Source organism: Capra hircus, chromosome 8 (assembly GCF_001704415.2).
Source record: "Capra hircus breed San Clemente chromosome 8, ASM170441v1, whole genome shotgun sequence".
Classification (NCBI taxonomy): domain Eukaryota; kingdom Metazoa; phylum Chordata; class Mammalia; order Artiodactyla; family Bovidae; genus Capra; species Capra hircus.
In genome coordinates this window covers 76,847,821-76,862,090 of record NC_030815.1, presented here as the reverse complement: position 1 = coordinate 76,862,090, position 14,270 = coordinate 76,847,821, and the positions used below count along the sequence as shown (strand labels likewise).

The following is a 14,270-nucleotide window of genomic DNA, read 5'->3' as shown; positions in this document are numbered from 1 at the left end:
AGCCTTTCTATTCAAATCTTGTTTGCAGGACCATCCCTACTTAACCGACCGGAGGTCGGGCCCCCGAAAGGCTGGGAATTCGGGCCCCCATGTTCCCCGGGCCTCCTTCCACGGCAGGGCTCTCAGTTCTCCGCGATGCAGGTGAAGCCGCCGACCTGCGGGGGAGCGGCCTGGAGTCCTATTCTCTCGGGAGACCTCCCTCCTTCCCACTCACTCCGGGAAAACTCTCCCCTTCCCGGTAACCCAGAAGACCGCGGCGCCGCCGCCTACGTGAGACGTTTGGACCCTGCCCGGCCCCCGTAGCTCCCCGTCTCCAGCAGGTGGTTCTGGTCCTTTCCCCCAACTCTGGGCGCTCACGTCACCGGAGAACCTCTACCCACGCGCCAGCGCCGCAACCAACCGAGAAAATAAACAAACCCCAGCGCGCGGCGGCGGGCGCGCCAGGCCCCTCCCCTGCTCCGCCCCGCGGCTCTCACGCCGCCCCCTCAGCCGGGACTTCCCTCCCGCCCTCGGCTCACGGCCGCGCTCTCTCCGCCCCTCACCGCGGCCCGCAGACGCGCTCCCTGCCGCCGTCCGCCCGGCGCGACGCCCCGGGGCCCGTTAGTGCTCGGCGCCCGCTCGCGGGGCCGCCGCGCGACCCCTGCTCGGTGCGAGCCCGCCCCTGCCCCCGACACTTGACCCAGCGCAGTCCCAACGCCCAGTGCGGCCGCCCCGGGAGCCGCGGAGCGGCGGTGGCGGCGGCGGGGGGAGGAGGGAGAGGAGGACCGGGCCGGCGGCGGGGGAGGCCCGGTGAGTACGCGAAGGGCGGGCCGCCTCACGGGGGGTCAGCTCCGGCGTCCCTGAGGCAGTGGTGGCGGCCCGGCCGCGCCGCTCCGGGCGCCTCGGCTCGGCAGTTGGGGACTCGGCTTGAGGCGACGGGCCCCGCTGGCCGGAGCCACTGGGCAGAGTGCGCGGGAGGGCCGCTCCTCAGGAAGGCCCTAGGCGCCCAGCTCGGGGGCGGCGGAGAGAGACCCGCGCCGACCCCAGGCCCGGGCGCACCGGCGGTGCCTGCGCCTCCCGAGACCCCGCGGGGGCCGGGCCAGGGGGCGACCGCGGTCGCGGGGCCGCCGAGTGACAGGTGCCGCCGCCCCCTCCCCGCCGCGGGCATCGCTCTCCCTCCCGGGAAGCCAGGCGCTCAGAAATTTCTGGAGCAACAACCCGACTCGCTGTTTTTCTCCGTTGCAGGTTTTGAAACCGCTTCTTTGCCAGAGTTCGGTCTCTCCCAGCCCTGTTTCTTTCTCGTTTGTACTTTGCGAGAGTAAGTTTGGGAACATCGGTTAACAGCCTATGGGTGAAATTTGGCTTTCGTTCATGCATGAGGTATAGTAAATTACTTCTTGAATAAAGTGCTCCTCCGTCTCCCGCTAGCTATTGAAAAAAGAGAAGAGTTTTGAATTTTTTTTTTTTTTTTTGCAGTTACTGTTTGTAATAAGCAGTCTTCCAGAAATTTTGTCATCTCTAACTCTTAGGGGTCTTGGTCGATATTGAACAGTAAATGGCTTATTAAATTGTGTTTTCTCTCCAACTTCTTTTAGATTTTTCATTTTTAACTTTACCTAGAGTCTCCAACTGAGTAAGTGCTATGGCTTTCCTTAGAAGCAGTAATGAGAAAAATCGTCTTTCCTCTACTGGACAGCCACGGAAATATTCTCTACACTTTTCATTATTGTCTGCTTCTTTACATAGTAAACGTGCTTGTAAGTGTAACCTGAATCGTCAGTTTAATAAATTCGACTTGCCAGCTATACGAATATTAAACTTCGTGGCAATTAAAAATATAAAAAATCTATAGAAATACAGAATTTTTTTTTTTCTCAAGAAGTTCATAACACATAAGCTCGCATTAGTCAGATCCTGATTTACGGAAGATGATGTCCTATTTGTTAACAACAAACTTAGCTGTAAGACATCAATCAGGTGGCTTCACTTTGTAAAGAGTGAAGAATTCAGAAGTTGAGCAGGAAGAGATCATTGGGACTAATGAAACTACGTGTGCTTTATTCATGGGAGAATCCCTTAGTTCCTCAGTACCTGCGTGGACTTTTTGCTTAGGTGTTTCAATCCACAGAAATTAGATGCTTAAGGTTAGAGATGGGAGACAGTATTGAACTATGAAGGAAAGAAATGTCTGTTTGTATTAAGTTCGTTGAAAGCATAGTTTGGGTATGTTCCTGGCACTTACTGGTCGTGAACCTTAGTTTATAAGACGCCAAAATGAAAGATATTGTGTAGTTGCCTTATTTGAGGAACAGAACATGAAAAAAATACAATAAAAAATTTTCACCAGATATTAAGTCACTCATACTCAGTGCCATTTCATTTTATGGCTTTTGTTTTTTAAAATCTAAGCTACTTTTCAATGAGACCACACTGTATTCATTTCTTTTTTCACCAGGCTTACTGGTTGGTTATGTTAGTGGAAGATCACTATCGTTTTTATAAAAAGGATATCTTTGGTTGTTCTTGATTGAGGAACGTATACATATATCAGTTTTGAAGTGCCCTAATTATGGTTCCCTGGACTGAAGGATGGCTACTGCTACCATCTTTCTTGACCCTAGAATGATCATAGTCAAGAAGAATAATATCATAGTGGCACTTCTCAGAACTTTGGTAGAGGAACCCAAGAGGCTCAGCCGTTTATAAAACCTGCTTCTTGAAGTTTAGGCTATTCATTTAAAAAACGTATTTACTTAAGCTCCTGGTGTATTCTAGTTCTTTTAAATTAATGCTTTAAAACCAGTTCTGTTTCCTGAATAAATATACCTTCTAAACAAAATTAGTTGTGATGATGAGTTAGTAGAATGGCACTTGCAACTTTGAACTGCTAATAACCACTATTAACTCACATTTGCATTTTGGGAATTGAGGATTATCTCTAGTGCACTTTGCATTTTGCTACATTCTATTTTAGAGCAGGTCTTTGAATGTGTAGATACCTGTGTACTTGGGGAATGTAAATATTTTTTAAAAAACCAAATTCAATAAACATATCTTTTGTGTGCCAGGTCCTGTGATTTTGTTGGGGATGGAAAGAAGAGGCCCTTGCCTTTCAGGATGTTGAAATCAGAATTATAAAGAGCTGGGCACAATAAACATAATTTTAATTAAATCTATCCAGTAATAAATGTAAATATAAAGTACAGAAATATTGCAGAGGAGGAAACGATTAAACAGGCAGGTTAGAAGAAGCATTTTAGAGATGCTAGCACCTGAGCAAGAGTTTGAGGAACAAATACTGGGTAGGCCAAAAAGTTCCTTTAGGTTTTTCTGTAAGATCTTATGGAAAAACCACAGAAAAAAACTTTGTGGCTAACCCAATACAGGTTGTAAGTGGAAGAGATATAGAACATTTTAGGCAAAATTCATAGCAAAAAGCTATAAACAAGTAAAATTAAATGTGTGGTCAGGAAGTTTTAAATAGTTTTGTTGTTGTTGTTTATTTATTTTTGGCTATGCTAGGTCTTCATTGTTGTGCACAGGCTTTCTCTGGTTTGGTGAGCGGGGGCTGCTCTCTAGTTGCAGTTCACAGGCTTCTCATTGTGGTGGCTTCTTTTGTCGTGGAGCAGGGGCTCTAGGTGCTCCAGCTCAGTAGTTGTGGTGCACTGGCTTAGCTGCTATATGGCATGTGCAGTCTTCCCAGACCAGGGATTGAACCCGTGTGTCCTGTGTTGGCAGACAGATTCTTATCTACTGTGCCACCAAGGAAGTCCTAAGTAATTGTTTTGGTGGAATACAATGTCTGAGGAAGGACAGTTGCTTTTGAAAATCCTAATTCTAGATAATCCTAATATTAGAATTTGAAAATTCTAATATTAATAATAAGTAATTTTTTTCTAGTACTGAGTATAAAGTGGAGACTTCCCTGTCATTTGATATTACTGCAATTTCAAGTATAGAGGAATAGTTTTTACTAATGGTGTTCATTAAGAAAGTATAAAATATTGCACTTCATGTGATGAGTTGCCTGCATGTTTATATTTGTAAACTTATTGTGCATTTGTTTTCAAGTTATCTTGTGAACTTTTGTCTTCCTTCAACTATTTAAATTAGCCTTGACATTATTTTTAAAAGAAAACTTAATAGGAAGAGGGATAAACAGAAAATGATATTATATTTCTGGACCAAAAAAACTGATTTGTGTAGTATTTTAGTAATGTGTAACTGTTTAACATAGAACACCAGCCATTACATTCATAGACTGACCAATGTAGGTAACTTAGTGCATGTGTACTGTATTTTTGTTTTGTGTACTTTAATTATCTCCATGTTATTTAAGTGTATGTATATAAATATCTGAGCATTTGATTACGTAGATTTTAAAGACCATGTGACAGAGAAAGAACGGGAAAATGGTGGAGGGAGAAGAGCTCCTTTTGCATCTGTTTACCTAAGTGTCTCTTTGATATGACTGTAGGTGGAGATGCAGACGTGTAGGACACAAGACCGCTAACCCTACCCTCACAAGAGTATTGACCCTAGCCCTTTCCCTGAAATAGTGTCTTTAAAAGTCTAATGTTTTTGTGGTCTGCTTATTTGTCTCTTTTTCTCTTTAAGATTTTTAAAAAGTAGTTTCAAATGAGTTCCTGGATTATATGACATGATTTTTTTTTTTTGTAAATTCAGAAAAATTTGTTAATGAAGGCAGTGTTCTCTTAAAAACATAATCAGTCTTTAACAATTGCTTTCTGTCATTTGTCTTCTCAGTCACTAACATAAGGGACCTGAGGCATGTCATTGTTAATTCTGACCTGTAGTTGCCCTTTCTAAGTTTTGACACAGGGCAGAAAAATCAATATTGCATTGATTATATTATGTTTTCCTGTTTGAATTTGGGTATAGATAGCCATTTTCCCTTTTCAAGATGAGATTTTTTTTTTTCTTATAGAAAGTCACTGTAGACTATTTGGGAAAATAATGAAAACTATAGAAAGGAAGATAGGCATCATGGGTAGCCCCATGCATCTCATGGCGCCCCACTCCAGTACTTTTGCCTGGAAAATCCCATGGACAGAGGAGCCTGGTAGGCTGCAGTCCATGGGGTCGCTAAGAGTTGGACACGACTGAGCGACTTCTCTTTCTCTTTTCACTTTCATGCATTGGAGAAGGAAATGGCAACCCACTCCAATGTTCTTGCCTGGATGATCCCAGGGACGGGGGAGCTTGGTGGGCTGCTGTCTGTGGGGTCGCACAGAGTCAGACATGACTGAAGTGACTTAGCAAACAACTAACATGTTTACAAACTGGGGATTATTTTTATTTCCTTCTTTCATTTAAAGTTTACATTTCACCCCTCTTCCCACTTGTGAAGTATTGGTTAGTGTATGTTATATACATTTTTGATATATGGATTCCTCTCATGACTAATGAGGGAGTTGATGTGTTGTCTGTTTATCACTTTTGTTTTTAAAGTAGAACATATGATACAGTTGATGAGCCCTTCCAGTTGTCCCGTCTCTCTACTCCTCAGCTGCTAAGTAGAGCTATTTTTTGTCTTTAATTTTACGATTATATAAAGTCTAGTACAGGTAGCTACCACTCTTCTCTTATCCCACCTGTAGCCCCTGACCAAACAAGGGATCATTGCAGGTGAACATTTCCCCCTTTCTATCTACCTTTCATTAGTTAAGCACATGGGTTGCTAAGGTGTAGCATAGGTAGCTGCCTAATCAGAATAAGTTATTTTGAGTGTTTATCACTGATTCTTAGTTAACACGATGTATTCTAATGCTTTCTTTTCACTTTTATTATTTCTTCTCATTTATTCAGGAAACATTTGTTGCTTGTCACGTGTGTCCACTATTTAAGACATAGTCACTACTGTGATTCTTGGGTTTCAGGTAGATTGGTGTTTTCCTCATGTAGTGTGTTAGATAAAATCTTTAGGTCTTTGACTCTTTTCAGTGGCTCAACCGCAAATTCCCAGGGCCAAAAACTTTTTTCTTTTCATTTCAAAGAAAAACAATTTCTGTGAGCTTGTAAGAGATGTTTAGAATGTCTGTGAACATTTCACTCATGCAGGACAATCCAGAAATGAAATTCAGTTTTGGTATCAGTCCTAAATTGAAGAGGAAGTGTACTTGTGTAAGCTATTAGTGATGATAAGGTTAGATAATATTGCAGTGACAACCTGAAAACCTCAGCAGCTTAAAGCAGCAAAGTTGCTTTCCTACTCAAGCTACATATCCATTACAGGTTAGTAAGGAGATTTTTTTTCACTGTAGTTTCAGACTCCATCAGACTTGACTGATGGAGACTTCATCTCAGCATATGCTTCTGCAGTAACAGAAGCAGAGAAAAAACATGGCTCACCATGCTCTGGCTTTTAAAGCTTACATTTCACTGGGAAGTCACATTGGCCATGTCTGCATTCAACATGAGAGTGATACATAATTCTTTTTCAGGGAGGGGCAGTGAATATTTTTGAATAGCTATCATATGCAATTTATAGTTGCAAGAGTTAAAATTAAATACGGTAGTTGTAGAACAACTGTGTAGGATTAGTGAACCTAAAATGGGTCAGAACTACTAAAACTTAACAGGATTTTAACATGGCATGTTGAAGTGGAAGCAGAATTAATGTTTTCTATAATATTTTTGAGTCTGAAAATTTCTTTTCATTTTGTAGTATTTTTCTCCCTTTTAATAACTTACAAAGCCTTAATTCTCATGTTTGTGGGAAAGAGTTAAGCCTAAAAATATGTCTTAATTTTGTTGGTGTAATGTCATCTCTGTATGTTGTGGTATTTTATCTTAATTCATTTATTTCTGGGCATAGGAACAATAGGTATTAACATGATATTATAATAAAAATACTTTGGTTTTGTAACTATTAGATGGCATCTTCAAATATCAGCTCTTCTTTTGATTTTCCCTTTTCTTTTGATTTTTTTGTTTAACAAAAAACTGAAAAATTTCTAAATAATTTCTCGATTGTTAGGTTAAGATAAAACATTGAATATATGCTTGTCATTTTTGTTTCCTCCTGGGGGGTGAAAACATGATAACCATAGTGTGTGGTTAGCTTTCAAAATGTACCTTAATGATCCTTACCTCCTGGTATTCACACTTTTAAACAGTCTCCTTCTGCAATGAATAAGTAGGATGTCCTGGGTAAGCAGTAGGATATTGTGGAAATAACAGTAGTCGTTTAGGTGTGAGCACTGTGGCTCAAGGCAGACATGATAAAACTATAAAGAATAAGGAATAAATAACACACAAATCAGGATAATAAATTATCTTTGAACAGGTTGGGTGTTAGGGGGATGCTATTGGGGAGACCCATATGGTAGGTTAACATTTCATTAATCTCAGTACTGGTTACTTGAAGTGTTCCTTTAGTTTTTTTAAACTTAATATTTTATTCAGTTATATATTCAATACATTTCAAAGTAAAACATTTATGAATTTCACAATTAAGAAAATCTGTTTATTTTGAACTGAGAGTACTTAAGCCTTCTAGTAGTTACAAGGCTTCTTAGAAATTTCAGAATGTAAGCAAATCTAATTTCTGGTCCTGACTTTGACAGTAAGTTGCAGAATGGCTTAACCAGTCTAAGTACCAGTTGTCTCATCTGTAAAGCCAAAGGATTTGGGTTAGATATTACTAGAGGACCTTTTTTAAAAAAAATTTTGTTGTCTAGTTGATTTACAGTGTTGTGTTTCTAGTGTAAATAAAATGACTCAATTTTATATATATATATATTCTTTTATTAGAGGACCTTTGATATCATAAGTTTAAAAATTTCTTTAAAAGCTGAAAGGTACCAATAAGGGATTAATTTCTAAAATACATAAAGAGCTAATACAGCTTGATATCAAAAAGGCAACCCAATCAGAAAATAGGCAGAAGACCTAAATGGACATTTCTTCAAAGACAACATACAGGTGGCCTACAGGCACATGAAAAGATGTGCCTAGTTATTAGGGAAATGCAGACCAAAACTGCAATGAGGTATCATTTCACACCAGTCAGAATGACTGTCATCTAAAAAAAAATCTACAAATAATAAATGCTGGAGAAGGTGTGGAGAAAAAGAACACTTTTATGCTGTTGGTGGGAATAGGAATTGGTGCAGCCACGGTGGAGAACAGTACGGAGGCTCCTTAAAAAACTAAAAACAGAGTTACTACTATATGATCCAGCAATCCCAACCTGGGCATTTATCCAGAGAAAACTTTAATTCAGAAAGATATGTGTACCCCAGTGTTAATTTGTTGTTGTGTTCAGTTGCTGAGTCATGTCTGATTGTTTGCAACCCCATGGACTGCAGCAATCCAGGCTCCTTTGTCTTCCACTGTCTCGCAGAGTTTGCTCAAACTCATGACCATTGGGTCAGTCCATTGATGCTAACTCATGTCCATTGCTGCTATCTAACCATATCATCCTCTGCTACCCCTTTCCTCTTTTGCCTTCAGTCTTTCCCAGCATCAGGGTCTTTCCAGTGAGTCAGCTCTTCACATCAGGTGGCCAGAGTATCGGAGTTTCAGGTTCAGCAGGAGTCCTTCAAAAGAATATTCAGGGGTGGCATCCTTTAGGATTGACTGATTTGATCTCCTTGCTGTCCAAGGGACTCTCAAGAGTCTTCTCCAACACCACAGTTCAAAAGCATCAATTCTTCGGCACTCAGCTTTCTTCACAGTCCAACTCTCACATCCATACATGACCACTGGAAAAACCATAGCCTTGACTAGACGGACCTTTGTTGGCAAAGTAATGTCTCTGCTTTTCAATATGCTATCTAGGTTGGTCATAACTTTTCTTCCAAGGAGTAAGTGTCTTTTAATTTCACACAGTTAAAGGCTTTAGTGTAGTCAGTGAAGCAAAAGCAGATGTTTTCCTGGAATTCTCTGGCATTTTCTATGATCCATCGGATGTTGGCAATTTGATCTCTGGTTCCTCTGCCTTTTCTAAATCCAGCTTGAACATCTGAAAGTTCATGGTTCACGTATTGCTAAAGCCTGGCTTGGAGAATTTTGAGCATTACTTTGCTAGCATATGAAATGAGTGCAATTGTGCGGTAGTTTGAACATTCTTTGGCACTGCCTTTCTTTGGGATTGGAATGAAAACTGACCTTTTCCAGTCCTGGCCACTGCTGAATTTTCCAAATTTGGTGGCGTAATTGAGTGCAGCACTTTCACAGCATCATCTTTTAGGATTTGAAAAAGCTCAGGTGGAATTCCAACACCTCCACTAGCTTTGTTCGTAGTGGTGCTTTCTAAGGCCCACTTGACTTCACACTCCAAAATGTCTGGCTCTGGGTGAGTGATCACACCGTTGTGGTTATCTGGCTTATGAAGATCTTTTTTGTATAGTTCTTCTGTGTATTCTTGCCACTTCTTTTTAATATCTTCTGTTTCTGGTAGGTCCATACTATTTCTGTCCTTTATTGTGGCCATCTTGGCATGAAATGTTCCCTTGGTATATTCAGTTTTCTGGAAGCGAAAGAAGGAATTTTCTTGATATCTCTAGTCTTTCCCTTCTATCGTTTTCCTCTGTTTCTTTGCATTGTTCACTTAGGAAGGCCTTCTTACCTTTCCTTGCTGTTCTCTGTAACTCTGCATTCATTTGGATATCTTCCCCTTCCTCCCTTGCTTTTTGCTTCTCTTCTTTCCTGAGTCATTTGTAAGGCCTCCTGAGACAACCACCCTGCCTTCTTACGCTTCTTTTTGTTTGGGATGGTTTTGGGTCACGGCCTACTGAACCTCTGTCCATTGTTCTTCAGTCACTGTCTCTACCAGATCTAATCCCTTAAATCTATTCATCACCTCCATTGTGTCGTTATAAGGGATTTGATTTAGGTCATACCTGAATGGCCTGGTGGTTTTCCCTACTTGCTTCATTTTAAGCCTGAAATTTGATCTGAGCCACAGCCAGCTCCAGGTCTTGTTTTCACTGACTGTATAGAGCTTCTCCATCTTTGGCTGCAAAGAAAACGTATTCAGTCTGTTTTCATTATTATCTATCTGATGATGTCCATGTGAAGAGAAATCCCTTGGGTTGGAAAAGGGGGGTTGCTGTGACCAGCATCTTCTCTTAACAAAACTCTGTTGGCCTTTGTCCTGCTTCATTTTGTACTCCAAGACCAAACTTGATTGTTATTCCGGATATCTGTTGACTTCCTACTTTTGTCTTCTGATCCCAATGATGAAAAGGACATCTTTCATCTTTTTTGGTATTAATTCTAGAAGATCTTATAGTCTTCATAGAACTGGTCAACTTCAACTTCTTTGGCATCAGTGGTTGGGGAATAGACTTGTATTACTGTAATGTTGATAGAATGGGTGAGGGGAAGGTTAAATTAGTTTGGGATTAACATATTAACACTTTGATATATAAAACAGGTAAACAACAAGCACCTACTGTAACTGGGTGGCTTCATGGATTACAGCTTTATCATGGCATACTGGCTTGCATAACTCAGTGAAGCTATAAGCCATGCTGTTTTCATAGCAGCGTTGTTTACAAGTTGAATATAATTCCCTCTGCTATACAGTAGGTGCTTGTTGTTTACCTGTTTTATATATCATAGGGTGAATATGTGTGGTTTGCCTTGGAAATGATTTGCGATCACTCTGTTGTTTATCAGGTTGCACCCAAGTACCGCATTTCAGATTCTTTTGTTGACGAGGGATACTCTTCCTCTTGAGAAACCCATATGCAGGTCAGGAAGCAACAATTAGAACTGGACATGGAACAACAGACTGGTTCCAAATAGGAAAAGGAGTACGTCAAGGCCGTATATTGTCACCCTGCTTATTTAATTTCTCTGCAGAGTACATCATGAGAAACGCTGGGCTGGAAGAAGCACAAGCTGGAATCAAGATTGCCAGGAGAAATCTCAATCACCTCAGATATGCAGATGACACCACCCTTATGGCAGAAAGAGAAGAGGAACTAAAAAGCCTCTTGATGAAAGTGAAAGAGGAGAGCAAAAAAGTTGGCTGAAAGCTCAACATTCAGAAAACGAAGATCATGGCATCTGGTCCCATCCCTTCATGGCAAATAGATGGAGAAACAGTGGAAACAGTGTCAGACTTTATTTTTCTGGGCTCCAAAATCACTGCAGATGGTGACTGCAGCCATGAAATTAAAAGATGCTTACTCCTTAGAAGGAAAGTTACGACCAACCTAGATAGCATATTCAAAAGCAGAGACATTACTTTGCCAACAAAGGTCTGTCTAGTCAAGGCTATGGTTTTTCCAGTGGTCGTGTATGGATGTGAGAGTTGGACTGTGAAGAAAGTTGAGTGCCGAAGAATTGATGCTTTTGAACTGTGGTGTTGGAGAAGACTCTTGAGAGTCCCTTGGACTGCAAGGAGATCAGCCCTGGGATTTCTTTGGAAGGAATGATGCTAAAGCTGAAACTCCAATACTTTGGCCACCTCATGCAAAAAGTTCTCATTGAAAAAGACTGATGCTGGGAGGGATTGGGGGCAGGAGGAGAAGGGGACGACAGAGGATGAGATGGCTGGTTGGCATCACCGACTCGATGGATGTGAGTTTGAATGAACTCTGGGATTTGGTGATGGACAGGGAGGCCTGGTGTACTGCGATTCATGGGGTCGCAAAGAGTCGGACACGACTGAGTGACTGAACTGAACTGAAGGGATTCTTGCCCACAGTAGTGGATGTAGTGGTTATCCGAATTTTATTTGCCCATTCCCGTCCATTTTAGTTCACTGATTTCCTAAGATGTCGATGTTCACTCTTGCCATCTCCTGCTTGACCATGCCCAATTTACCTTGATTCATGGACCTAACATTCCAGGTTCCTATGCAGTGTTGTTCTTTACAATGTCAGACTTTACTTTCATCACCAGATACATCCACACCTGAGCATTGTTTCCGCTTTGACCCAGCTGCTTCATTCTTTCTGGAGCTGTTAGTAATTGCCCTCCACTCTTCCCCAGTAGTGTACTGGGCACCTTCTGGCCTGCGGGGCTCATCTTCTGGTGTCATATATTTTTGCCTTTTCATACTGTTCATGGGCTTCTTGAATCAGTAATGATTTGCCATATCCTCTTCCAGTGGACCGCATTTTGTCAGAACTTTTCACTATGACCCTTCCATCTTGGGTAGCCCTGCACAGCATGGCTCATAGCTTCATTGAGTTATGCAAGCCACTACACCATGACAAAGCTGTAATCCATGAAGGCACCCAGTTTTCATAGCAGCATTGTTTACAGATTGAATATAGTTCCCTCTGCTATACAGTAGGTGCTTGTTGTTTACCTGTTTTATATATCATAGTGTGACAATGTTAATCCCAAACTAATTTAAACTTCCCCTCACCCCTTCTATCACCTGTGGTAAGAATGAGTTCGTTTTCTATGTCTGTGAGTCTATTTCTGTTTTGTAAAGAAATTCATTTGTATTATTTTTTTAGTTTCCAGATATAAGTGATATTATATGATAGTTGTCTTTGTCATATTTACTTCATGTAATGGGATCATATGTAGGTTCATGTTGTTACAGTGGCATTATTTCATTCTCTTTTATGGATGAGTATTATTCCATTGTGTTTGTATATCACAAACAGATGACTTGGATTACGGTGCAGAAGTTAAAGCGTCTGCCTGCAATGTGGGAGACCTGGGTTCGATCCCTGGGTCAGGAAGATCCTCTGGAGGAGGAAATAGCAACCCACTTCAGTATTCTTGCCTGGAGAATCCCATGGACAGAGGAGCTTGGTGGGCTACAGTCAACGGGTTGCAAAGAGTCGGACAGGACTGAGTGACTTCACCTTCACCACCATGCACACACATACATCTTCTTTATCCATTCATCTGTTGATGGACGTTTAGGTTGTTTCCATGTCTTGGCTATTGTTAATAGTGCTGCTGTGAACATTGGGCACTGTTTACAATATTTCCCAGGCAAGAAAACTGGAGTGGGTTGCCATTTCCTTCTCCAGGGGATCTTCCTGACATGGGGATTGGACCAGCATCTCCTGCATTGGCAGGTGGATTCTTTAGCACTGAGCCACTAGGAAGCTCCATAAATTTTATATATATATATATATTTATTTATTTATTTAAATAATTGAGCATAAATATATACATGTATATAAATAACTGAATCATTTCCCTGTATGCTTGAAACTAGCACAGCATTGTGAATTAGCTACAATCAAAGAAAAAAAACTGAAAGGGTGCACTGAGATTAGTTAACTAAAAGATAACGGTAGAAGGTGATTTTGAATAGTTTCCTTTGGTTGAGAGAATTTAAGTTCTCTTTTTTAAACTATTGAGAGAACACATTTTATTTTTGCATGTATAATTATAAAAATAATATATGCTATTATTTTTGTTATAATATGTTTTAATATATATAATTTATATATTTATATATTACATAGTTTTAATTTTACATATATAATTTATATATATATATAATAATTTTTGTTGTAATAGTCTTGCTTTAGGGACATTTACATAGAAGAAACTTTTATGAACTTAATCAGTGTAGTGACTATTTCCAGTATTATTCTGTCTATTGTGAAGAGCCACATTTCTGTCTGGGATGATTTTCGCTGTAACTTAGAGAACCTCCTTCAGTAATTCTTGATGTGTGGTTCTGTTGGTTATGAATATTTTCAGGCTTTGCATGTGTCGTGGTGCTGTTGGTTTAATTGCTAAGTAGTGTCTGACTGACTCTTGCCACCCGTGGACTGTAGCCTGCCAGGCTCCTCGGTCCATGGGATTTCCCAGGCAAGATACTGGAGTGGGTTGCCATTTCCTTTCTCCAGGGTAAGCTCTCTATTTTGCCGTCACTCTAGAATCAAACTTAAGGCAGAATTTTTATATGATAAGAATGTTCTTCCTTTCCTACTCCTTTTTCCCTGTGTTCGAAGTTGAGGATAAGCATGTAGTAGGACCAGTGGTGGGAGAAGGAAATGGCACCTCACTCCAGTACTCTTGCCGGAGAATCTTGTGGCTGGAGGAATGTGGTGGGCTGCAGTCCATGGGGTCGCTAAGGGTCTTACACAACTGGGCGACTTCACTTTCACTTTTCACTTTCATGCATTGGAGAAGGAAATGGCAACCCACTCCAGTGTCCTTTCCTGGAGAATCTCAGGGACAGGGGAGCCTGGTGGGCTGCCGTGTATGGGGTCGCACAGAGTCGGACACGACTGAAGCGATTTAGCAGCAGCAGCAGGACCAGTGATCTCTAGTGCAGTGAAAAATGATATACGTACTTTTTCATTGTATTAACAAACTGTATTGAT

At 41.2% G+C, this 14,270-nt stretch overlaps 1 protein-coding gene across 4 annotated transcripts in view; it reads left to right on the top strand.

Annotated features, from left to right (window-relative positions):
• GKAP1 (G kinase anchoring protein 1) overlaps window positions 468-14,270 on the top strand; it is a 98,371-nt gene continuing 84,568 nt past the window's right edge. For 2 of the 4 annotated variants that reach the window (XM_018052415.1, XM_018052412.1), the window contains exons 1-2: window positions 468-789; window positions 1,225-1,359. The gene's annotated coding sequence lies outside the window, so the exon portion shown is untranslated. The remainder of the gene's footprint in view (window positions 790-1,224; window positions 1,360-14,270) is intronic. The other 2 variants (XM_018052413.1, XM_018052414.1) reach the window with 2 other exon arrangements.